We start from the raw sequence: 27,141 nt of genomic DNA on the forward strand, positions 1-27,141 counted from the left end.
ATCTGAGTTCAAATCCAGCCTCAGACACTTGACACTTACTAGCTGTGTGACCCTGGGCAAGTCACTTAACCTTCATTGCCCTGCAAAATAATAATAATAATAATAATAATAATAATAGAGTGCAGGATTTAGAGTTAGGGACCTGGGCCACAATTATGACTCTGCTGGCCTTGGACAAATTGTTTAATCCTGCTGGACCTCAGCTTCCTTATCTACAAAAATAGGAATGGTCTAGATGTCCTTTCTTTTTTTTTCTTTTTTTTTTTTTTTAGTGAGGCAATGGGGGTTAAGTGACTTGCCAAGGGTCACACAGCTAGTGAGTGTTAAGTGTCTGAGACCAGATTTGAACTCAGGTACTCCTGACTTCAGGGCCGGTGCTCTATCCACTGTGCCACCTAGCTGCCCCTAGATGTCCTTTCTAAGGCTTTTTGCTACTCTAATTCTGTGATCTCTTGGGCATGTGACCCATGTCATCAACAGCTGTCATATGGCAGGCTGCTCCCAGAAAGTAGAGACATGCCTCCCCACACAGAAATTCTCAAAGAAAGAAGAAAATTCAGGGACAAAGAAGGGGAGAGGCTGCTCTGGGGCTGCTCTGGGGCAGAGACTATTCTTACTATGACATTTTTTCCTAAGAAAGAGATAGCCCTGGCTGTTAGTTCTGGTTCACTTGTAGCTTTAAGCATTCATGATATCTCACATTTATAAAGGGCATTAAGGTCCACAAATCACTTCCCTGAAGAAACAGTAGTACTATGTAAATTGAATGAAGGGTGATTCATAGGTGCTATATAGTGATTTTAACCATGGATGGGAGGCCTGTTCACAGGCCAGTTTTTGACAAAGAGAGAAATGGTGGTTCCAGGGCCTGCCTCAAGCTGATACCCCCCCCCCATTAGATGATGATCACTGTTGGGACAAAAAGAGACATTCTGGTTCACTAAACAGTCAAGAAAAAGAGGCTTACTTATCCCAAACCAAGAAAATATGCCCCATAAGGATATAATAGTATAGAAAGACATCTAATTAGTATGACAGAGAGTGGTGACTGGTGGCAGCAGACATTTGCAGAGTCTGAAGAGTCTCAACTCACCGAATCAATCAACAAACATTTCTCAAGCACCTACTATGTGTCAGGCATTGTAGTAAGTACTGGGAATATTAAAAAAAAAAAATAAAGACAGTCCCTGTCCTCAAGGACATTACAATCTAATGGAGGAAGTCTTTTTTTTTTTTTTAATGTTATTAGGTAAAAAAGAAGACACGTCAATCTGGCCACCAGGAAGCTGTGTCAAAGCATATGTGGCTTGAGTCTTAGCCTCCTGAATCAGTCAAGGGAGAACCTTTGAATTTACTTCCCATCATCTCAGTCTGGAGATATACGTCTAATCTGGAAGCCAAAGAAAAGTCATTGGTGTCCTAGCAAACCACCATCAAGTATTTTTAAAAGCATCTACTATGTGCTGGGCACTGTGTTAGATCCTGGGATACCAAGACAAGAATGAAATGTTCCTTACTCTCAAAAAGTTTACTTTTATTAAAGGAGACTATATGTATATGTGTATGTGCATGTGCATGTGTATGTGTTGTGAAAATATTTTTGTTGACTAGCCTAATTTGGGGGGCTAAAGCTGAGGACTAATCTGGGGACTGTTGACTATTTGGCTATCTGACTGCGTTTAATTTAATATGGGCCGTTCACAAAGTTCCACCACACTGCTCCACTCCCAAATTGATAAGCAAAATATTAAGAAGCCTCTTAACTAAATAATCAAAGCAGAGTTTATTTATGAGATACTATTGAAAATTAAGAATACAGGGAAATAAAATGTACAACCTGACTGCATTACTGTGAGTCTCTTTCCACTGCGACTCTTTCCCACCTGCTGTGCCTCAAACTTTTTGAATACAATAAGGGCCTTAGCCTCCAACCTCAGGGCATATTACACTTTATTCTAAGTCCGAGTCCCTTTCACTTTGTAAATCCCCCTGCTTCTAACTTTCCTCTCCTTACTGCCACCGCTGAACCCCTGTGTTTCTCTCTCACCAACCTTCTGTCTCACTGCTCCATCAGTCTGCCCTCTGCCACCTTTGCTGCCCCTCTAATCTTGTCCGCCTCTCTTAATCCTGTCCGCCGGCCTTTCCTCCTTGCTCCTAGTCCTGCGTTACTGTTGGTCTCGTCCCCCGTCTCCTTGTCCGAACCTCTTCTCAGCCTCTCATCCGTCCTTGTCCAACCAAACCCTGAGTCTTTTCCACCGGCCTCCAGTCCTGTCAGCCTCTGTATCTTGTCAGCCCCCCCCGAGTGTAACCCCTAGGTCTACATATGCCTTTTCTTCTCTCCACTCAAATCTCGGGGCTTCTTGCACCCACACACCAAGCTAATCTGCTAGCCAGGGCTACAGCTGGTGTGTGTGTGTGTGGGGGGGGTGCGCTCCAGCTTCACATGTCTCAGCACAGGTTACACCAGAGCCCAGCATCTCTCAGATACCTCCGCTCAGGTTGGAAGGAGCTGGGGGCTTTTTCCCCCCAGCTGTCTGACCTGGCATCTTGCACAGCCCACTGGGTTTTCTGGCTCAGCTGAAGCAGACGGGGAGGGGAAGAGACCTTGAGGGCCTAAGGCTTTCTAATCTCAGCCTAAAGGTAGGGTCCCCAAATCAAAATAAATTTCCACAGTATATGTGTATGTGTGTATATACACATATACATATATATAAGTGTATATATGTATGCATATATGTATATGTGTGTGCATATGTATAAAATATATAATTTTTTTAAAAAGGTAATGGTGGGGGGAGATACTAATGGCTAAAACAAGAAAGGCTCCATGTAGAATATGTGTGAGGTGAGCTTTGAAAAAGACTAGGGATTCTGAGAGGCAGCTCTGAAGAAAGAGTGTGTTCCAGGGTACTTCAGCTATACAAAGAATGATGTGTCGTGTGTAAAGAAGAGAAAGAATGCCAGTCAGGTTGAAACATAAAATGTGCGAATGGGAAGTGACATACATTAAGGCTGTAAAAAAAAGGTGAAGGACCTTAAATGCCGAACAGAGGAGTTCACAGTCTTTGAGGTACCAGGGAACCATTGGCATTTGTTGAGCAAGGGTGTGACATGATCAGACCTATGCTTCAGGAAAATAATTTGATTTAAACATCATTGAATACATAATAGCAAGGTATAAATGTGAAAAGAAGAAAGGAAATAACACCTATGTGCATAGGAACCTGAGGGGGAAAGGAATCCTGTCTACAAGCGATAGCCAATCACCTCCCAGCTTTCTTTTTGGTTCCATTTCATTGCATTACCTTTTTTTTTAAAAGCTTGTTCCTCTGAAATAGTTGAGAAGCTCAGTGTGCAAAATGATAAATTCTACAGCAGACAAATGCTACTGCTACAGGACTATTAAATCCAATTGGCATAGGTTATCTGGTAGATAAAGCACTCAGCAAAGCTTTATCATTTTGCAGTCACCCATCTGTTCAAGATGGATAAATGACTTCCCTAAACATCATCCTTTGCATGCAAAAGAAAGGATTGAGAGAAAATGTTCATGATATTTCATGGAGGTAAGTAGTCCAGGAAGTTAGATGATGAGATTAAGCCTCATGAGGCATCCATTAGGGATGTTTTCTGTATTGTAAATCCAAATGCACTGAGGAAGCAACACACACACACGCATAATTCGTGTTTCTAAAACCTTTTAAAAAACATGGAAATAAAAGCATCATTCAAATTTCTAGGTTTTAAAAATGCTTATTTGTTCATTTTTGTTTAATTCAGAAACTATAGGGCTTATTCTTGTTGGAGGTCCCAGATCTTTCACTTCTAGTACCATTCATCATCACTACTTATGTTTGTTTTTTTTTTCGGGGGGACAATGAGGGTTAAGTGACTTGCTCAAGGTCACACAGCTAGTGAGTATCAAGTGTCTGAGACCGGATTTGAACTCTGGTCCTCCTGAATCCAAGGGCCAGTCCTCCTATCATCACTACTTATGAAGGACTATTATGTACTTCTGGTGCTTCATGTAATGATAAAGAATATTTCCAAAAGGAAACTGAAATGTGTTATTCAAGATGTTAATGTCTTGGGTAAGAAACAGAAGATCATAAGGATGCAGATTAGATAACTAATAATAATAATAACTACTACTACTAATAGATAAACTAATGTTTATCTATCAAAGGCAAGGGATGCAAAAAGAAAAAATGATTTTGGAAGTGGACATCTGGCTAAGAAAATGGTATTTGATAATGGGATTTGGGTTTCTGAACCACAGCTTAAAATATAGGATTTTAGACTACTAGACAGGGATGAAATTCACCTAAAAATACTAGTAAAATGTGTTTGTCTAGTGTCTTTCAAATCTAACCAAAGGGGTTTAGAAATTTAGAAGAAAAAAAAAGATAGGGGAAAGAAAGTTGCCTCTATACTGCATAGTTAGAACAAAGGAAGAAAAACAGTATTTGAGTCATTGGGAAATTAACTCACCAGAGTCAAATTTGAAGGAAAAAGTGAGTGGTCAAACCCATGGCCTCAAATGTCTAGTCAGAAATATTCACAGTTTAGCTAACAAACAAGATGAAGTACAGGTCTTAATAGAAGGAGATAAATTAGTCCTCATAACCCAAAAACTTTATGACAGGAAACTCATGACTAGAATCTGGTTCAGAAGAAATAGATAGGGAAAAGCCCAAGAGGATCAAAACTTCTTGTATTAAGACATTTTTTAAAAATCTGTTTGAGGAAACCCAGGAAACAGCTAGAAGTAGGCATGGTGGGCAGACTTAGGGTTTTAATTAATGGAGGGACAAACAGAAGTGATTTTGAGATGAGCATGCACTACAGATCAACTAAACAGAAAGGAAACATTAGCATATTTTTCAGAAAACAAATGCCAACAGAGACATGATGTAATAATGGTGGGTTATTTCAATGAAATAAATCATCTGCTATACTTTCTTTCTGACAAAAGGAAAGTAGTTAATAACTTGCTGATTTTCTTTTTTTTAAAGGTAAAGGGACCAACAAAGGGAAATTTTTCTCTCAATCTGATTCTCCCTTCCAGGGAGGAATTGGTTTCTGGGATAGAGATAAAAAGAACACTTTAGAGATAGACAGACAGACAGACAGACAGACAGATCGATATAGCTCTATAGCATACATATGGGGGCAACTAGGTGGTACAGTGGATAAAGCACCGGCCCTGGATTTAGGAGGACCTGAGTTCAAATCCGGCCTCAGACACTTGGCACTTACTAGCTGTGTGACCCTGGGCAAGTCACTTAAACCTCATTGCCCTGGAAAAGAAAAAGATCTATAGCATACATATAACACATATATGTGGGTGTATATATGTTCATATATGTAAATATAAATACAAATACAAGTAGATTGCTATAGAGTAGATATGGATATAGATAGATAAACACAATTTCATAGTCTTAAATGAATCCCAGATATTAGGAGATAAATTTCAAAAGGTTCAGAATGTAACGATTGGAATGACGCCACCTGTTGGAGACCTACTGTAGAAGAGTTCCACCCATGAAGCGAAGGTTTTTGAGGGCAAGACCAGGAGTCTTTTCTTTGGTGGCAGGAAGTGACACGGGCTAGTGGGAGGAGGAAGGAAGAGACTGGTGCTCGCTCTCGCTCTCTTTCCTCTGGACTCTGGTGGAGAGCGGAGCTAGAAATGTGCTCTCCCTTTAATAGGTAGATGAATGTAGGCCTTTCTCTCTCTTTATCAAATTCTTATTCTCTTTAATAAATGCTTAAGAGTCTAACTCTTGCTAAAGCTTATAATTTATTGGCGACCACTCATTAAATAGTTTAGACAGTTTAGCTAGAATTTTAGCCCTTAACAAGAAGAAGGCTAGGTAAGATTCTACGGATTTGTACAGGAAGAGTTAGTCCAAAAGAGATGAAAGATATTCATAAGTTAAATTAAGAAGACACAGAAGGAAATAATTCTGATGAGGAAGAAAAAAATGGGAAGTTAGGATGGTGTAGTAGGTAGGAATACATTCTCTAAGCCAGGAGGGAGGACCTGGGTGCAGGTTCCACCTCTGACATGCACTGTCATCCGTACAAACTATTGCCTCTGAAGAACTAAATAGGAGCATCACTCAAAGGGCAATGGGAAGGGGCATGGTAGATGTGAAGAAGCTGCAGCTACTGCCAACAGGGAATCACTGATGAAGAACAGCAGTAGAGGATGTCATCCAGAAATTGTATGACAGAAAGAGAAGATGGACTGGTTCACAGGGTGATAGTGAGAAATGATAATTAGTGGTTGGCCAGATTGCTTCATATCTTTGTGGGACTAGTAGGGATTGAGAAAATTCTCCAGCACTGGTGGATCCCCTATAAAGAACATCTGGGAAGATATGGACCAAATTGAAGAGGATGAGCAGGCTGACATGGATTGTAGTGCATATACTTGGAAGCAGTTCTTCCAATTTTGTGAGATCATAAAACCATTCAAGTAACTGAAGGTTTTATTTTTAGTTATATTGTGGGAATAAGACATATCAAGAAATGGAAAAGACCTCTCCTTTTGGAGAAGATGGGATAAGAACTTACAACACACAAAAGGCATTGCTGCTCAACATTAAAACACCACCTAACTGCCCTTGACAAATTTCAGCCAGGTAAACTAGATCCTGGAGTGCTGGAAAAATGAGTAGATGCTATTGTTGAGCAAATAGCAATGATGTTTCAAAGATGATTGAGAAGAGCAAAGGTAAAGCCACATCAGAGAAAGAAACATTCCCTTCCCCAAAAGGAAAATAATAGTTTTCAAAGTATAGGCTAGTAAGCATGACTTAAATCCTTGAAACATCCTAGAATGAATGACTAAAAATAGAGGTTAGTAACCTTAGGAAAATAAGTTGTTGCTATAAAAAGCCAATATGGCTTCATCCAAAACAGTCGATGGATACTAAATTGAGACTGTTACAGACATAGTTTAACTAGATTTTAATAAAGTGTTTTACAAGATAATATCATACTATTTTACGGAGAAGATGATGAAGAATAGAGATAATAGAACCTTGATTCAAAGAATTGTGAGTATCAAGTGAAAAAACATAAAATGTTTGGCAAACTCTGTAGCACTACATGTTAGCTCTATTTTTTAATTAATAAAGTATTTTATTGTTTCCCATTACATGTAAAGATAGTTCTCAACTTTTGTTTATACAAGCTTTCCAATTTCATATTTTTCTCCCTCCCTCCCCTCCCTCCCCTCCCTCTCCCCTCCCATAGACAGCAGGATATATATATATATAATAACATTAATCATATTTCTGCATTAGTCATGTTATAAGAGAAGAATCAGAGCAATAATGAAAAACCTCAAAATAGAAAAAACAACAGCGCCAAAAACAAAAGAAATAGTATGGTTCATTCAGCATCTATACTCCACAGTTCTTTTTTTTCTTCCTGTATTTGGAGATTCTCTTCTATCATGAGTTCCCTGGAACTCTTCTGTACCATTGCATTGGTGAAAAGAATATAGTCCATCACAGTAGATCAACACTCAATGTTGATGATACTGTGTACAATGTTCTTCTGGATCTGCTCATCTCACTCATCATCAGCACACGCAAGACCCTCCAGGTTTCTCTGAACTCCTCCTGCTCATCGTTTCTTACAGCACAATAGTATTCCATTGTATTCATATACTACAACTTGTCCAGCCATTCCCCAATTGATGGGCATCCCCTCAACTTCCAATTCCTTGCCACCACATAAAGAGCAGCTATAAATATTTTTGTACATGTGGGTCCCTTTCCCCTTTCCATGATTTCTTTGGGGAAAAGACCCAAAAGTGGTATTGCTGGGTCAAAGGGTATGCACAGCTTTATCGCCCTTTGGGCATCATTCCAAATTGCTCTCCAGAATGGTTGGATCAGTTCACAGCTCCACCAACATGTTAGCTCTTTTAATTATTTCTACCAATTCTCTTTCCCTTAATATTGTTCATGTATGACCTCGTAATTTCATTATCCCTCAGAAATCCTATTGATTTGTTGTTTTGTTTTGTCTTTTTGCAGGGTAATGAGGGTTAAGTGACTTGCCCAGGGTCACACAGCTAGTAAGTGTCAAGTATCTGGGGTCGGATTTGAATTTAGGTCCTCCTGAAACCAGGACCAGTGCTTTATCCACTGCACCATCTAGCTGCCCCAATCCTATTGATTTTTTAAAAATAGATTTTTTTTTCCAATGAGAAAAACTCTGCCTTCTCACTTTCCTACCCGAGAATTTTTGCCAACCGAGAACAAAAGAAATCAAATTTGTTTATAAACATTTATGGTTAATCAAAACAAATTTCCTCATTGCTCATGTTCAGGAAAAAAAAAATGTCTCATTTTGTACTCTAAGTAAGCCTTCACCTATCAGGAGATAGGTAGCAGGTTTCATCATTAGTCCTCTGTAATTGTGATTGGTCATTATGCTGATAAAAGTTCCTGATTCTTTAAAACTAAGTGGCACAGTGGATAGAGTACTGGGCCTGGAGTCAGGAAGAGCTGAAAAATTCAACCTCACACACTTAATAGGCATGTAAACTATGTTAAGTCACTTAACACTACTTGCCTCAGGTTCCTCATTTATAAAAATCATAATATCATAATAGCACCCACATCACAGAGCTGTTGCGAGGATCAAATAAGATAATATTTATCAAGTGCTTAGCACAGTGCCTGGAACATTGTAGTTTTTTAAATAAATGAATATTCCCTTCCCTTTTTTTTAACATATTGTTATCCTCTTATAAATTATTCTTCTGATTTAATTTACATCAATTTGCATCAGTTCATACAAGTTTTCCCAAGTTTTTCTGAAACCATCTTTCAATATTTATAAAGCACAATAATATTCCATCAAATTTATATGCCATAACTTGTTCATCCATTCCTCAATTTATTGGCACCCCCTCTGATTCTCGTTGACTCACTTAGCCCAGCATAAGTATGAAAGTAAAAAAAATAATAAAATGAGCATAAAACAAAGAACTAACAGAGGTGAAAATATAAGTAAAGAAAAAAACAAGTTTTCCCTCTCCTAAAAACATAAATACACATACATAGATGTAGATATAGATGATATAGATGTCGATGTCAATGTCGATGTAGATATAGATATAGTTTAGTCTGAATTGAGCTCCCAGAGAATGTAGGGTTCTCCTAACAAGGATAGAGAACATGGGATTGCTTGGAAATCACCCTGTTACACTAAGGGGTAGGAGAGAGGTTGGAGAAATCAAACTATCCTGAGTGAAAATATCTCCATAGACCTCTCCAAAATATAAATCAAAGTATACATTCTTAAAATCCAGATGGAGATCTGGACAAAATAAATCCCATCAACACAGAGGATACCTCATTTTTTCCTGCAAAACCATAGAGCATTCTGAATGGAGGAGTGAATTTACTTGACTCTGGAACAAACAGGCTAGCTGGAAAAAAGAAAAAAAGCTAAAAACCTCAGGTGATCCCTAAATGAAGGCGCAGCTTTTAGTGTTCTGTTGTTTCAGTTGTGTCTGACTTTTCACTACCCCATTTGGGGTTTTCTTGGAAAAGACAGTGGAGTGGTTTGCCATTTCCTTCTCTAGCTCCTTTTACAGATGAGGAAACTGAGACAAAGAGTGTTAAGCAACTTGTCCAGCGTCACCCAGCTACTAAGTGCCTGAGGCCACATTTGAACTTAGTTCTTCTTGACTTCAGGACTGGCATTGCACTACCTTGCTACCCACAGGTGCAGCTACTTCCCCAAAATGTATTAGGCATCTGGTGTTGCCAGATCCTGGACCAAGTCCCTAAGGATTATAATGGTGATCTGGGAAAATCCAAAGTAATCTTCTCAAAAGAAAGGAAAAGTTAGGAAAGTGTGTATTTGTAGTTCCTTGTCCAGGCTACTGAGTAACTTAGTCTTTGTGGCTCAGGTGCCAATCATTTTCAACATAGCCTCCAGACACCATTACCCATAGGGGATTGCTATGCCATCTCATACTGTGAGTCCTTTGGCATTGAGTCAATGCAAATATCTTTCCTTTTGAAGTCAGAGTATGAATGCCCAAGTCAAGGGGAGATTTTTCCATTCTAGCAGATTGGGGGTGGCACTCCCCCATCACTTCTTTTATACTTATGACATTCTAGTTTTAACAACCCTATTAATAACCAAGTCCACCCTCAACTACTTGTGATTTACTCTCTAGTATCTTTATTAACAAAATATACAGAATAATGGAACATTTTATTTTGGGTAGGAGTTCATAGTATTCTCCTCAAACTCCAATCTATTATCACTTGACTTAACAAGGGCCAAAACTGGGAAGACAATTTATGGTTTTAACTTATTGGATTTAATGTCTACTTTCATTCTAACTTAAGGGAAGATACACAAGCAATTCCTAGTTTTTCTCTTCTAACCATTCCATAAAACAAGGATAAAGAGAGACAACAGTCCTTCCATACCACTAATACAGCAGAGATAGGACAGATAAATGATTCAAGGCATTAAATTAAAAGAAATCACAATATTTTCTTTTATTACTTATCTGCCTACCTTGTGGAATTCATTCATCTCTCTTTCTTTAGCAGGACATCCTTTTATCCTCCATCATTAAGGTTTGCTTTTTACTGGTTGAATTTCTGATCACATTTCCCATTAAACAACCAAAACTAGAAGGAAGACACAACATTAAATTGTCACTTCACTTTCAACCATGGTCGCACTCTAAGTTGATTCCCATAGTAAGATAGAGTGAGAATATAACCCATTATTAGTATACAAGTGAATAAACTACTTTAATCAACTATGCTACTGCCAGATAGATGATACCTTCAAAATGACATGCATGGCCGCTTTCATGTCCGATCTCTGAGCTTATTGATAGAAATGCATGTTCTTGAGGTTGGCAGCTAGCTAGGTAATCAAATTACATTACATAGCTAGTATAGCTCTGAAATTGAGTAATAGGGACATAAAGGTAAAATTTTCTTTGCAGTCTGAAAATGAGCTCATTCTAGTAGAGGAAACTCAAGCAGTCTTTTGTGTTCATTAGGCTACTACTTGAAACAGCACTTTGGGAATTGAGACACATCTCACTGACTTGCTCCTTTGACGATGTCAGAATTAAACATACCTGTTTTTTTGTATAGCTATGGTACCATCTCTCCACTCAGGCTGACAGAGATCTGTGTGTGATTGTGCTTTAATTGTTCAACTGTTCTGGTTAAACAACAATAGCTGATATTTATATAAAACCATAGTTAGGAGACCACTTTACATAATATTCTCTTATAACAGTTCTGTGATATAGGTTCTGTAGTTTTTATTATTCTCATTTTATAGATGAGGAAACTGAGGATAACAGAAGTTAAATTGTCTTGTCCAAAATTTCACAGCTACTAAAAGGCAAAGCATGAATTTAAATCCATTTCATCTGACTATAGCTGACTATAGTTTCACCCCTTCCTTCCTGTCTTTGACAGCAAAAAACAAAGTCTTGGAAAAAGAAAAATGCCCAATACTTTACCAGTCCCGCCCCCTCTCTCCTCTACTTACCCCTCTTTTTTTTTTTTTTTTTTTAGTGAGGCAATTGGGGTTAAGTGACTTGCCCAGGCTACTGGGCAGCTAGTAAGTGTTAAGTGTCTGAGGCCGGATTTGAACTCAGGTACTCCTGACTCCAGGGCCGGTGCTCTATCCACTGTGCCATCTAGCTGCCCCACCCCTCTTTTTTTTTTTAATTTAAAGCAGTGGTTTACAAACTTGTATCTGGGATTGGATGGGATGAAGGAAGGACTCTCAGTTATTTGAAAAACATTGTTTATGAACTGTATAACCTAAACTTAGGAGGTCAGAGGATCATAGACCAAGAGGTAGAAGAGACCTAAGAGGTCACCTAGTCCAGCTTACTCATTTACTGATATGGACATGAATGCCCAGAGAAGTTAAGGGACTTACCCAAGGTGATACAGCAGGTACCATACCATATTTTTCTTAGAAAGGACATATTTCCTTCTCTACTCCATTGGTGAGATCCATAGGAAGTTAGGCGAACATTTAGGTAGGTAGAGGATAGACTGTTGGTCTTGGAGTCAGGAAGATCTTGGAATCAGGCAGTTCAAATCTGGCTTCAGATACTATCTTGCTGTGGGATCCTGGACACTTTAGTTCTTATCTACTCCAGTTTCTTCATATATAAAATGGTGATAATAATAGCACCTACCTCCAAAGTTGTCAGGATCAAATGGAATATTTAAGTGCTTTGTAATAATTAAACCACTATATAAATGCTAGCTGTGAATATCATTATTATTACTCTTTTCAGTAAAAATATTTTCTCCAAGATCCCAAAACAGTTAATGCATATTGTCAACAAAAATTGTAGCCAGAATTGGATGGGTTGAAGGAACCAAATTTAATAAGATGAAATTCACATCAAGGACTTATGATTTTGTCAGTATGAGAAATGTAAATTCTACTCCACTGACAAGGATCGCAACCCATTTATAACTTTCAGTCTTATAGAGAATCTGAGGCTCAGAGAGAATAACAGAGTTGCCCATAAGGACCCACTAGTTAAGTATTACAGGTAATATTGAAATGAGGTAGTCCTGACTACAAGAACTGTACTCTCTTCCCTACTCTAGTCTTTTACTCTTGGTTGAAATTTATTAGAGATAATAATATAGTCTTACACCTGAGTTCAACAAATTAATTTCATAAGTATGAGATAGAGGAGTCATGAGAAGATAGACAGTAGGCCATATTGGAAAAGATCTGGAGGTCTTAGTGGACCACAAGTTCAGTAAGTCAACAATGTGATATGGCATCCAAGAAGGTAATGCTATTTTAATAGAAACAACATGGGAGTAGTGATTCAGAGCTACATGTAATGCTACATGTGAAGACTTGAGTTAAAGTCCTGTAGTCAATGGAGTGCTATGCCTGGAGTCAGGAAGACCTAAATTCAAATCTATATCCACACACTTAGCTATATGATCCTGGGCAAGTCACTTAACCTTTATCAGCTACAGTTTCCTCAACTGTAAAATGAAGACAATAGTAGCACTTATTTCACAATGTTGTGAAAATCAAATGAAATACCTATAAAGTGCTTGGCACAGTGCCTGGCACATAGTAGTTGTTTAAAATTCTTGTTTCCCTCCTTTCTTCCAATGTGACATCTAACAAAGGGGAGATTTTTCCCAGGAGGATGTACAGAGGGTGAAAGGAAGAGGACAAAAAGGGCAGACCCTGATAGGGGAATATGTTCAACCAGAGAACAGCATAACAGCAGACACCACAGGGCAAGACATAAAGGGAAAAAAAGATGCTGAAAGCCAAAGACAAACTCAACTGATTTCAGAATTTTGCTAAATGCCCATCCTATGTCACAAGGTCCCTTTTCTCTCTAAGCTCCTTAGCTCCTGTCTTGTCCTTGAGCGATGCTGGCTCTCCATCTATACTTGGAGCCATGGGAGTTATGCATAAATTTCAAAAATAGGTTACATTTTTAGCTTATCCAAACTCAACTTTTTTTGTTTAAATTTCTACCAACATGAGCAGAACACACTGACTATCAATCAAAATCTGCAGATTTCAGTGCTCATTAAAAAGAAGCGGGTGCATGCATAGATAGAGAGGTCATTTATTTGAAAGTGTTTTCCATCAAAGGGAGCAGGAGAAAAAGGAAATGGCGGTCTCATTTGCACTCTATTCTGAAATGAAGCTCTTTATTGTCGACTTTGGAGATCAAATCTAAGACGGATCTAAATCCTTTTTTTTTTTCTTCCAAATTTCTTTTTTTAAATGACTAAGATATTGGGGGAAAAAAAAGACTTTTATTTAACTTCATTAATGTTACTTTAAAAAAACCAAAACATTACTAGGGGCAGCTAGGTGGCACAGTAGATAAAGCACCGGCCCTGGATTTAGGAGGACCTGAGTTCAAATTCGACCTCAGACACTTGACACTTAGCTGTGTGACCCTGGGCAAGCCACTTGACCCTCTTTGCCCTGCAAAAACAAAACAAAACTATACTCAGTGGTATGCTAATGATTCAATGCTCACTGATTCCCCTACAACCTCCACACCCCCAAGATGATAGTGACCTTTTCATCCTCAAATGATCCTGGATCACTTTGTCTAGTCCCCATCTCTTTGTATACTTAACTGCACATCTGTCTTATCAGGCCACCTCCTCAATCCACTCAAACAATTGAATGTAAGCACCTTGAAGGCAGAGACTGTCTTTTTTGTTTTTTTGTCTTTGTTTTTCTAGCATTTACAAGCTTCATGGGAGGAAGGAGGGCCTAGGATTCAGAATAGCTAATAGCAACATCTATATGGGGCTTTTATAAATCTCTCTCTCTCTCTCTCTTTCTCTCTCTCTCTGTCTCTCTCTATCTCTCTCGCCCTCTGTCTCTCTTTGTCTATTTCCATACATATACATGTATACACATACACACATTTAAATATACTACAAATAATACATATATACTACATGCATATAAACATATACACATTTATACATACATACCACATACATATATACATGTGTGTGTGTGTACATAGTTTGATCTTCACAAAAACCCCGTGTGGTAGATGCTATTTTTATCTACATTTTACATTTATATTTTGCAAGTTACAAAATGACATTTTACAAATGAAAAACTAGGCAAAGGAGTTAAATGAGTTGCCCAGGATCACACAGCTAATAAGTACTTAGGAAACCCCCTGGATAAGTCACTTAAGTCTCAGGGCCACAGGCAAATTTCAAAGACTCTCAGTTGTTTTAGGTGTAGAATCAGAGAGCTCAGATTCAAATCCTGTCCTTTTGACTTAGGTATGTGATCTTGGGCAAATCCCTCCACTCTCTGGGCCTTGGTTTTGTAACGGGCTAAAATTCTAGCCAGTCTGTCTAAAATATCTAATGAGTGGTTGACAATAAATTATAAGCTTTAGCAAGTGATTAGACTTTTAAGCATTTATTAAGGAGAATAAGAATTTGGTGAAGAGAGAGAGAAAGGCCTAGATTCATCTATCTATCATAGGGAGAGTGCGTTTCTCGCTCCACTCTCCATGAGATCCTCATGAAAGAGAGAGAACCACTCCTTCATCCCACAAGCCTCCTGTGAAAACTGGAAATGTCCTGTCCCCCCCCACCCCCCACAACACACACACACACACACACACACACACACACACAGCTCCAAGCTAATTGGCTGGTAGCTTTGATAGACAGTACCCATGAGCAAATGTCACTTCCTGAGTCCAAGGATCTGACCACATGGCTTGCCCTCAGGAGCCTTCTCCTCATGGCAGAGCTTTCCTACAGTAACTCTCCAGAAGGTGGCGTCATTCCAATCATTACAGTTTCCTCCCCTGTTTAGGATGCAGTGATCTCTCAAGAGCTCTCAGCTCTTCCTCTCTGAGCCAGGGAACAGCTAACACTCAACTGGAGCACCCAATGTGTTTCTCTACTTGTGTTGTTTTGCAGATGATTGTGTTTCTGGAATTAAGGGAAGATTCATTTTACGGAGCATTAAAAGAGTATTTCAGGCTCTTCATTATCTCATCCCCAAGCAACCTACTTTTCTAGCTTTATTTCCTATCTGCTCTCCAACACATACCATATGCTTTGGCAAAACAGGACTAATTGTCTTGAAAAAATAATAATGTATACTTTCTTTCCTCCTCACTTTTGTTCATTCTGTTCCCTCTTCTTAGGGTGCCCTCCCCTCACCCATATCTCCCTGTCAAGATCCCACCTGTTTTTCAAGGCCGAGCTCAGACTTGACTTCTTTTACAACAGTCCTTGTTTTAAAATGCTTTTCTGAATGACTCCCAAATCTTAGCTGAAATCTCTGACCACTTTTCCCTATCTTTGAGTGCCTACAAGATTTCTCTGACCAGGGTTTTTCACCAGTACCTCAAACTCGATGTGTCCAAAACTATATTTATTTTTCTTCTCATTGAACCTATCCCTTGTTGTAATTTTTACTGATCCCACTTATATATGTTTAAAACTCTGGTGGTAAAAAGTCATCAGATCCATGCTTCTTCCCTCTTCTGTCATATCCAATCAGTTGCTAAGTCTGTCAATTTCAATTCTGAGGCAACTTTCACATTTACTCCTTGCTTGATATTGGCATGGTACCCTCACTAGTACAGCTCCCAGCTTCACTATTACAATAGCTTCCCAACAGAGCACTGATGCTGTTTCCAATTGAGATACTGTAACTATCAGTGAGAGGAATAATCACCGTGAAGAAGAGGTCCATATTCCTTGACTCCACCACCACCAACTGCTGACTGATTGCCATTGATGAAAGGTATACCCAAGAAAAGTAGGTCTTTTAAACCAGCAGTCCTGCTTCCAGCCCAGTCGCCAAATCTATTACCTTAGAAAGAAAACCCTATAGAAGCAAGAACTGGGAACTGCTTTTGTCAGATAGTTCGAACATAAAAAATGGATAAGATTTTTTGTCAGTGAAAAATAAAGAAGATGAATTACCATCTGTTTTGCTGCTGCATCTTAAGGACTATGGGATTTCTCCATCTGACTTGTAGCTAAAACCTATATTTGTTGTTTCTCTCATTAGAATATGATCTCCTTGACAGCAGCAACTGTCTTGGTTTTTTTATTTGTATCTCTAGCACTTAATACTGTGCTTTACACTTAATAAATGCTTTATTCATTCATTCAGAGTAGGATTCATTAATTCGTTTATGTTTTGCTGTTTCTACCCTCTCCTCTGTTTACTTTATTCTTTATATTATCAGAATTATCTCTCTTTAAGCATAGATCTCTTTGCATTACATGTCTCATTCTTCCATAGCTTTCTTTTGTCTCAAAAATTAAATTCAAACTCCTTTACCTGCCATTCAAGACTTTTTTTTTTTTTCGGGGCAATCCAACCTCAGATACTTGACACTTACTAGCTGTATGACCCTGAGCAAGTCACTTAACCCTCATTGCCCCAACCAAAAAAAAATCCAGTTTCTGACTTCCACCACAACTACTCTCCCCCCAATTTTTTTGGGTGAGGCAATTGGGGTTAAGTGACTTGCCCAAGGTCACACAGCTAGTTAAGTGTCAAGTGTCTGAGGCTGGATTTGAACTCAGATCCTCCTGAATTCAGGGCCAGTGCTTTATCCACTGCGCCACCTAGCTGCCCCTTCTCCCAAGTTTTTAATGATCAATCCAGGGCTTTTTCTCAATTCTCATTCTCCTTGAGCTCCCTGCAGCCTTTAACACTGGTGATCACTCTCCCCTCTTTGATACTCTCTCCTCTCTAGGTTTTTCTCCATGCTTTCCTCCTAATTATCTGACCACTCCTTCTCTGTCTCCTTTGCTAGATCCTCATCCACATCCTGCCCTCTGACCACAGGTGTCCCTCGGAGTTCTGTCACTGGCCTTCTTCTCTATACTCCTTCTCTTGATCTCATTAGCTCCCATGGAGAGATTATCATTTCTTTGCTGAAGATTCTCAAATGTAACTATCCTGCTCCAATCTCCCTATTGACTTCCAATCTTGCATCTCCAACAGCTTTTCAAACATCTTAAGCTAGATATCAGGCAGACAATTTAACTGCAATGTGTTCAAAACTGATTTCATTATCTTTACCCATAAGCCATATCCCTCTTCTACCTTCCCTATTACTGCTGAACTCAACCTCCAGTCCCTCAGATGTTCATCCTGAATCATCCTAGATTTCTCATTATTAATGCCCCACCCTACTCCGATCCAATCTGATGCTAAGGCCTGCCTGCCTGCCTGTCAATTTTACCATCAACCTTATACATACCCTTTTCTCCTCTGACATTGCCACCACTCTAGTTCAGGCTCTCATCACCTCACTCCTATATTATTGAAATAGACTGCAGTGAGTTTGCCTGCCCCTGCTGTACCTCTCTCTCTCCTGCTCTGCCCTCCCATCCTGCTGCCCACCCAAACAGCAGCAGCTTCCTATTGCTTCTAATTTACCCCCCTCCTACCTCGCTACTTTTCTGACACCTTACTCCCCACTATATATTCTTCAATCCAGTGACACTTATTTCCCGGCTGTTTGATGAGCAAGAAACTCCACCTCTCAACTCCAGGCATCCTCTCTGGCTATCTCCCATTCCTGAAATGCTTTTCTTCCTTTGTTCTGACTACTGATCTCCCTGGCTTCCTTTAAGTCAAAACTAAAGCCCCACCTTCTACAGGAGGTCTTTCCCAAACCCTCTTAATTTCAGTCCTTTCCCTCTGTTAATTATTTCCTATCTACCCCCTATATAGATGTCTTTGTATCTTTATGTGCATGTTCTCTCCCCTATTGAATTGAAAACCTTCTTGAGAAAAGGGACTATCTTTTTCTTCTTTTTGAATCCCTAGTGGTTGTGCTTAATAAATGTTTATTGATTGATTGATTGATTAATGTTGGACAGAACACTAGATGTGGAATCACAACACTTGAATTTGTCTTAATTATTTCACATTAGTGGTGTGACTCAGCATGATTTTCCTTGAGTTTCATTTTTGCTAATATATATGTAAACTAATGGGGTTGGATAAGATGATCTCCAAGTAAGGGGGAAAAAAAGAAAGTGATAACATGAATATCAAAGTGTGGCACAAATTTGTCAAAATAGCATCAGGAGTGCTGATACTCAAAATCGACTGAGGATAATAGGAAAAACTAAGGACAAAAAACCAGTTTTCTTTATTTTTTCCTCTTCGGGAATAAAAATGGATCAAAGAAGAGATAGGAACATTATTTAGGTGTAGATAACTGATGTCAGAAAAAGAAAAAAATTGTTATTATTGATTGATTTTGATTCCATTTTTTCCCTGACAAGGAGAATGAAATTTAGAGTGAAAATAACAGCAAAAGTAACTAACATGGAAGGTATATTCAAGATGAGTAAGGAAAAAGTAAAAGACCACTTGGCTATTCTTCATGAATTCAAGTTACTTGACTCAGACATCCTTGGGTACCAAAGAAATGGAAAATGTAAATGTTGAGCTACATAAAGTCCTATTTGAAGGATCAAAAAAGATCGTTACCATAAAGAAACAAATGGGCATCTATTGTCCTGATTTACCAAAAAAAAAAAAAAAGAAGAAAAAAGAAAAAATAAAGAAAAGGAAGAATATTTTGTAAACTATAGGCTTGTGGGCTTGACTGCAATTCTAGAGTAGGTTATTAAAGAGATTGTTAGTTAACATCTATATAAGAAAATGATAACCAAAAAAACCCAATGTGACTCTTTCAAGAACTCTCCATCTCACACATTTCTGATCAGTGTTACTAAACTAGTTGATTAGATAAATGCTACATATTTGGTTTGCCTAGATATTAGCAAAGTATTTGATATGCTTTGTATAAACTTCTTATGGAAATGATAGAGATTTTTGACCTAAATGAGAAGAAAATTTGATGAATTAACAGTTTTAGTTAAATGACAGAGTCAAAGAGAGTTGGTTCCATGTTAACTTGGAAGTGGATTTCCATTGGAATCTCCCAGAAATTTGTACTTGGTCCTTGGTTGTTTAACATTATTATTAATTACTTAGAGAACACAAACCTGGATGATAGAGTAAGGATCTGTTATGCTGGTTAGAAGATTGAGCTGAATAATAAAATTCAATTTATAAGGATTAATAATGAACATTATTGGTATTAAGGACCTATTCTGTGCTAGAAATTGTGCTAAATGTTTTACAAATATTATCTAATTTAATCCTCACAACAACTCGGGGAGGTAGGTGCTATCATTATTCCCATTTTAAATTTGAGGAAACTGAGGCAAATAGAATTTAAGCAATTTTCTCAGAATCACACAGCTTACAAATGTCTAAGGCTATGTTTGAACTCAAGGCTTCTTGACTGTAGGCTCAGTGTTCTATCCACTGTGCCACCTAATTGTAAATGTGAAGTCTTGTACTTGGCTCAAGAAAAAGCAAATCCTCTTCAAAAATACAAAATTGGGGAGGCACGGATGGACATAGATCTTTTTAAAAAATAGATTAAGGGAAAAATAGATTAAGAAGCTTTAATGGGCTATACTAAAATATAGTGACAAAATTATCTAACCTGAGATTAGAGGTCTCTGAAAGATTGAAAATCTAGGAATAAGGAGGAGGTCAGAGTTCTTCCGCATTCTTCCCTTGTCAGGTCGCATCTACAGTATTTTGTTCAGTTCTGAGCACCAGATTTAGACATTATATTGATAAATTAAAACATGCCTAGAGGAGGAATAACAGAATGGTGCAGGGTCCTAAGATCATGCCATATGACAATCTATTGAAGCAACTGGAGCATTTTAGATTATATGAGAAAAGGCTTATGGGGAGATAAGAAGGGTGAGAGGGGAGGATAGTAGCTGTCTCCAAGCCCATAAGGGTCTCTTGTGTGGGAAAAAGGATTAGGCCTTTGAAGCACAACTGGAAACAACAGGTACAAGTTATAAAAAGGAGAATTGAGGCTCCATGTCAGGAAAATCTTCCTAAAATAAACTAGAGATGTCCAGAGGTAGATTGGGCTATTCTAAGAGTCAGTTGGTTTTCTCTCATTGAAAGTGCTTTCAATTATTTTTCCTTCTAATGAGACATATTAAATGCCTACTATGTGCCAGGCCCTGTGCCAAGCAGTGGGGAATATAATTAATAAAAAAAGAAACCATCTTTGTCCTCTAGGAGTTCATAATCTAAAATTTCAAATCCTGATTTAGCTTACATAACTCATACTTTTCATATGAACCAGTAGCAGTCTCCATTTGATTTAAATCAACACATATTTATTAAGGACTTTGTCAGTCACTGCACAAAGACAAAATCAAAAGTGTACCCACTCTTGAGGTGGAGGCAGGGGACAGTAGTGTAGATGAGAAAATAAGAAATTTGGAGAAGGGAGAAAGTGCTAACAGCTGGAGAGATCCAAAGAGAACTTTAAACAAAACTAAGAGTCCAGAAGATGGAGGTGAGGAGGGAATGGATTATAGTCATGGATAGAGCCTAGGGAAATCATGGTGATGGGAGCTGAAATGTTGGGTTCAGGGAAGACCAAGTAGGGTGCCTTAGCTGGAATATAGAATGTGTGATGCTGCAAGCCTCAAAGAATAAGTCACTGAGTCATGACAACGGAGGCATCATAAGATCATAGACCTAGAACTAAAAGGGACGTCAGAACCATTCTATTCCAACCCCTTCATTTTGCAGAGATAGCCCATTGAGGTTCACCAACTACTCTTTCAACCTGCACTCAGATTAGCAGCCTAGGTCCCTAAAGCAAGTTAAATAATTTTCCCAAGGTCACTCAGGCATCATTCTTCAGAGGTAGGATTTGAACTCAGGTCCCCTGACTTCAGAGCCAGTTCTTAGCTGTCTCCCTCTGCTTGCTCAGACAAGAAAGATCTGGAAGAAGCTATGAGGGAGGGAGCAAGGAGTATGTCAAATCTTTCTACCACTGGCCGTGTCCAGTGGGATCAAGACAGAAGGAGCAGAAAGTACTGGGCATGTCAGGGAGGGATGCGTGGGAGATAGGTTTCTAGGAATGTAAGAAGTCTAGGATGAAGGAAAGTTTGTTAACAATAGAATGAGAATGGCAGAAGGCATGATGGCACATGTTTTCACATTCACTGACAACACTAAATCATAAGTTTTGTAAGAAAGAAAACCCACTGCCTACAATTTCTTTTCTTTTCTTTTTTCCTTTTCTTTTTTTTCATTGCCTACAATTTAGAAATAGCTCATTAAAAAGCTTTCTTTTATCCATAGTTGCAAGACATAACCTAGAGAAACACGCCTGGCCCCATGGAAAAGATTTTAAGGGATGAGCTGGTTTCTGAATGTGAATGGATGAGCTATTCCCCATGGGCATTTGTAGTATACAGAAAACACAGCATTATGCTGGGTTAAAAAAGAGGAACCCCTTGGGGTCAGTTTCTTGTGTTTCATATTCTAGGACAGAGACTTCTTACTTGACTTGTCTTCCTATAGCTTGGGGAGCCCAGACAGAGCAACCTCTGTTTGTCTTTTGGATATCCTTGCCTCAGGACTAAGACTGAAGTGGAGGCTTATTTTAAAATGTAGATGTAATATAAAGAGAGGGAAAATATAGGGCATCCCTCTGCAAGGGATTAGTGGAGGAGGAGGTAGGAATTTTCTAGCTAAAAGAAAGGAGAATACATCAAATGTCTAAGTTTCAGTGTAGTTTATGGGAGTGAAGCATTTTTTTTTTGTATGGATATTTAATTATATATAACTCTTTCAAGATAGGTTCAAAACCACTTAGATCACAAAGAAACTCATTCTTTTACAGTGATCTTTCTAGTGCCACAAGTTCAAGTTAATACCCAGTGATCAGGTCCTTAGGGACCTGAGACTGAGCTAAACTCTGTGCCAATTCCTTTGCCTTATCCAAAGACCAAACAAGGTGGTGCCCACCCAAAAGATATGGAATATAACCCTGGCTTAGAGTCTGGAAGATGTACTATCAAGAGACCTGGTGGCTGGACTCTTAATTATCAATTGCTGAGGCATTTCCCCCCTTACATATATGGTGAATTAAGTTTGAGCATGGCAACTGATTCTGGAGTGCAGAGGTCTCCAAGATCCCTGAGTCCAGTGAAGCTGGAAGAAGGAATTGGTGCCAGGCCAGGGACCTGGATGTCAGCAGCTGACTGTTTGCTCCAATGAGTTCCCAGTGCTTACACAGGGCTGAGACATTGTTTTCTCAGACAGCAAATGGTAAGAACCAGGAGCATAATGACTTAGCAAACAGAGAGCCAGCCTTACACTCAGGAAGACCTGAGTTCCAGTCTTGCCTCTGACCTATTCTGTGTGACCCTGGGCAAGTCACCAAAGTTGATGAGATTTCTCTCTGTATTGGTGATAGAGGGAGTTTCCTCATTAGAAGTACCAATGGAGGGGCAGCTAGGTGGTGCAGTGGATAGAGCACCGGCCCTGGATTCAGGAGGACCTGAGTTCAAATCCGGCCTCAGACACTTAATACTTACTAGCTGTGTGACCCTGGGCAAGTCACTTAACCCCAATTGCCTCACAAAGAAAAGAAGTACCAATGAAATCACAGGTCCTATCTAAAAGACAAATGGTAGGCACAGAGAGAGCAGCTTCTGCCTCCCATTTGGTATTCTACTGCTACTTATCTGGCTCCTACAAGAGTACATGTTGACACATTAGGGCTGAGGCAATGCTCCCTAGTTGGATTAGTGACACAGACTGATGCAAGCCCTATGTCAAGTAATAGGTAGAGGGCAAGGAGATCTTTAAATCCATTCTCAGAGAGAAGCTGGGATGGGCTATCCCTCCTAGGCCCAATGATGGCACTGGAGCAGAGGCCTTGGTGTTAGCAGCAACAGGAGAGACCCTCATTTACTTCGGGGCGAGGTGACATGATAGGATGTAACAGAGGGATCTTCTGCAAGGAATGGACACAACTGACACAGTGCCCATTTGACCATAAGTACTGAGTACCTCAATATGCAGATGGGTTCAACTGAATAGTATGGGTTCTGAATATATGGAAGTATTTGCCCCAGGAGAGACTCTATATTTCTGTGTTTATCTCACTTGCAATATTCAGGGAGCTGAGATAAATGGACTTCCTTGCAGGTCTGAAGGGTAGGAGGAGATATTGTTGGGAAACAGGTGGTAAGAATGTCTGTGACTTGGTTTCAATTCCCTATTTTTTCCTCACATTCTATTTTAGGGAAGTGTTCTTTGGTGGTCCTACAAAATTATGGGATTATTTATGATTGGTTGAAGGGTAAGGAAGAAAAGTTAAGAGGAAAATGGTGACTTGTGAACAGTAGCTTTGAAGAGATATTGGACTCAAACAAGTTCCGGAAAACTGAATGTGGCAGCAGAGTATTACAGTGGTATAAGAATATTAATCACTTAACCCCCACTGCCCCACCAAAAAAAAAATCATTGGGGCAGCTGGGTGGTACAGTGGATAAAGTCACTTAACCCTCATTGCCCCGAAAAAAAAAGAATAAGGTGGTGTTTTCTCAGACAGCTCAGCAACACCAGTCAAGACATAAGTAGCAGAGATACCATGTAGTGTAGCTTCCAAAAATAGCATTAGATTACATGGAAGCAGGTTCTTGGATAAGATAGGTTGGGCTTTAAACCTATCCTCAAGAAGGAGTAAATTAGGAGCATCTACTGTCACCAAGGCTTGATTCTTCATTGTAATTTTAAAGTTAGCTTCGGTTGAAGTCACCCTTTAGATGCTGTGTGTCATCCTCTCTATTACTAACACCTTTAATTTATTTAATTTTACTCTGGCCCCTGGATGATCTCTGTCTTTCATTCATCTACTTGCTAACTGCTTAATGTCTTACTTTCTTAAAATATATATATACATATATATCACTTTATTCTTTCCCTGAGTTTGAAAGTCCACTTTGACAGAATGAGTTTCTTTGTGTCCTCACTGATTTTAAAGCTATCTTGTTAGAGTAGAGAATAATCAAATAATGTCTGTACAAATATTTCAGTACCCATTTACTACACTGAAATACTTGAGCTTATATGTAACACAGGCTGTCCTTGTCTTCAGTGGTCGAAAACACATAAAACCAAAAGGTTGATTCAGAGATCCTGTTCTTGGAGAAGGGGAAGGATTGGCAAGATTAATCCAGGAATTTTTTTTAAGATTCTTAACTTGAGTCTTTCTCAGAAATATTCTTCACCTCATTAAACAGTGAGTGAAATTAGTTTTCATGAAAATGACATCATTCCAGAAAGCCAGGAGGCTTGCCAACCATCCCTATGCTTGTTATCCCAAACTTCTACCAGTTTATACCTGTGAGTCTTCTCCCACACAGTCTTGTAAATTCCCTAATAAGGACAGCGAGTTGGAGTCACTAGATATCTTTCCCCTGCATAGCTCAGTAAGCTACAGAACAGAATTTGAAAGCACAATGGCCATTTGTCTAATTAGCAGACATCTGCCAAACACTGTAACTCAGTAGCAAAGTAAGACCAAGGAAGAGAGAATATAAGTGCTATTCAATCATCTGTGGTTTTGAGCACATAAAAAGGACAAAAAAGAATAAAAATTAATTCAGTAGAATTCAGTAGAGTATATGGCAAGAACCTTGTTAGATGAAAACATAGCTCTGCTCTATACTACTTCTATAACAAGTATAAGTCTAGTATACATAGTATGTAAGTAGTATGTGTGGATAGATAGATAGATAGATAGATAGATAGATAGATAGATAGATAGATAGATAGATAGATAGATAGATAGATATTGGGATAAGTCACAAACTCTCCCTAGTCCTCAGTTACTTCATCTGTAAAATGAGGGGTTAGACTAGATAAGCTTTGAGTTCCCTTTCAGCTCTCCTAATGATATAATCTTCTGGTTTTCTTCTTAGGCATCATCTTAGTGACTATCCACCCAATGAGAGTCACTCTACTGGGGTCTTAAGGGGAAGAAAGTAGCAGATTTTTTTGAAAGTAGCAAATATGGCCTGCTTTGAGGAGATATAATATAGGATGCAATCTTGAACGGCAATAGCAGAAGCAACACAGAAAGAGAAAAGCAAGGGAGGTGGGATATGTGGTCTTCAACAGATGTTTTATTCAAGACATACTGATTGCAAGGCACTATGCTATATGACTGTAGAAGAGGTCATATTCTAGTAGGGAGTTTCCACATGCAAAAATAACTAGGATACAAAGGTAAATATGAGTACTGTAAGAGGGATAAAAAATATAAATTGAAAGAAAGAAATAATTAAAACTAAGTGCTATGGAATCGTAAAGACAAAGCAGTGCTCCAGGAAAAATATGTGACAAGGGACTTGCCCATTTATTTTCAGAAACATTGGCTATTTCTTCTCTTTATGTGGTGGCCAGGAATTGGAAATTGAGGGTATGCCCATCAATTAGAGAATGGCTGAACAAGTTGTGGTATATGAATGTAATGGAATACTATTGTGCTATAAGAAATGATGAGCAGGTAGATTTCAAAGAAACCTGGAAGGACTTACATGAACTGATGCTGAGTGAGATGAGCAGAACCAGGAGAACATTCTACACAGAATCATCAACATTATGTATTGATCAACTGTGATAGACTTGACTCTCCTAAACAATACAATGGTACAAGATAGTTCCAAAGGACTTATGATGGAAAATGCTCTCTAAATCCAGAAAAAAGAACTATGGAATCTAGATGCAGATTGAACCATACTATTTCTAATTTTTTTGTCTTTCTTTTTTTGAGGTTTTCCTTTTTGCTCTGATTCTTCTTTCACAGCATGAGTAATGCAGAAATATGTTTAATGTTATTGTATATATATAACCTATATCAGATTGCTTGCTGTCTTGGGAAGGGAGAAAAATTTGAAACTAGAAATCTTATAAAAACAAATGTTGAAAACTATTTCTACATGTAACTGGAAAATAATAAAATACTTTTGTGAAAAAAAAGAAACAGGCTATTTGGACAGCTTTCAGAAAAACATGGGAAGACTTACATGAACTATTACAAAATGAAGTGAGCAGAACTACGAAAACATTGTACACAATAATAGCAACATTGTGTGATGGTCAACTGTGAATGACTTAGGTCTTCTCAGCAATACAATGATCCAAGAAAATTCCATGATGGAAAATCCTATCCACATTCAGAGAAAAAACTAATGAAGTCTGAATGAAGATCGAAGCATACTATTTTCACTTTCTTTATTTTTTCATGTTTTTCCTTTCGGTCTATTTCTTCTTTCATAACATGATTAATATTGAAATATGTTTAACATGATTGCACATATATAAATGATATAAAATTGCTTACTGCCTTAGGCAGGGAGGAGAAAAGGAAGGGAGGGGAAAATTTGGAACTTAATTTTTTAATTGAATGTTAAAAATTGTCTTTACATGTAATTAGAAAAATAAAATACTATTTAAAAATAAGCACAGACTATGGTTGCGGAACACTGTATATAGAATTATATTATTTTGATTTATTGATGATTGTATGAGCTGAGTTTTTTGTTTTAGTTGGGATGAGGTGGATTTCTTTCCTCATTTGTACTTTTTTCCACTTTTGATATGGACATGGACGCCGGGAACCAAGAGAAGCAAAACTACTTGCTC

Source organism: Dromiciops gliroides, chromosome 6 (assembly GCF_019393635.1).
Source record: "Dromiciops gliroides isolate mDroGli1 chromosome 6, mDroGli1.pri, whole genome shotgun sequence".
NCBI lineage: Eukaryota > Metazoa > Chordata > Mammalia > Microbiotheria > Microbiotheriidae > Dromiciops > Dromiciops gliroides.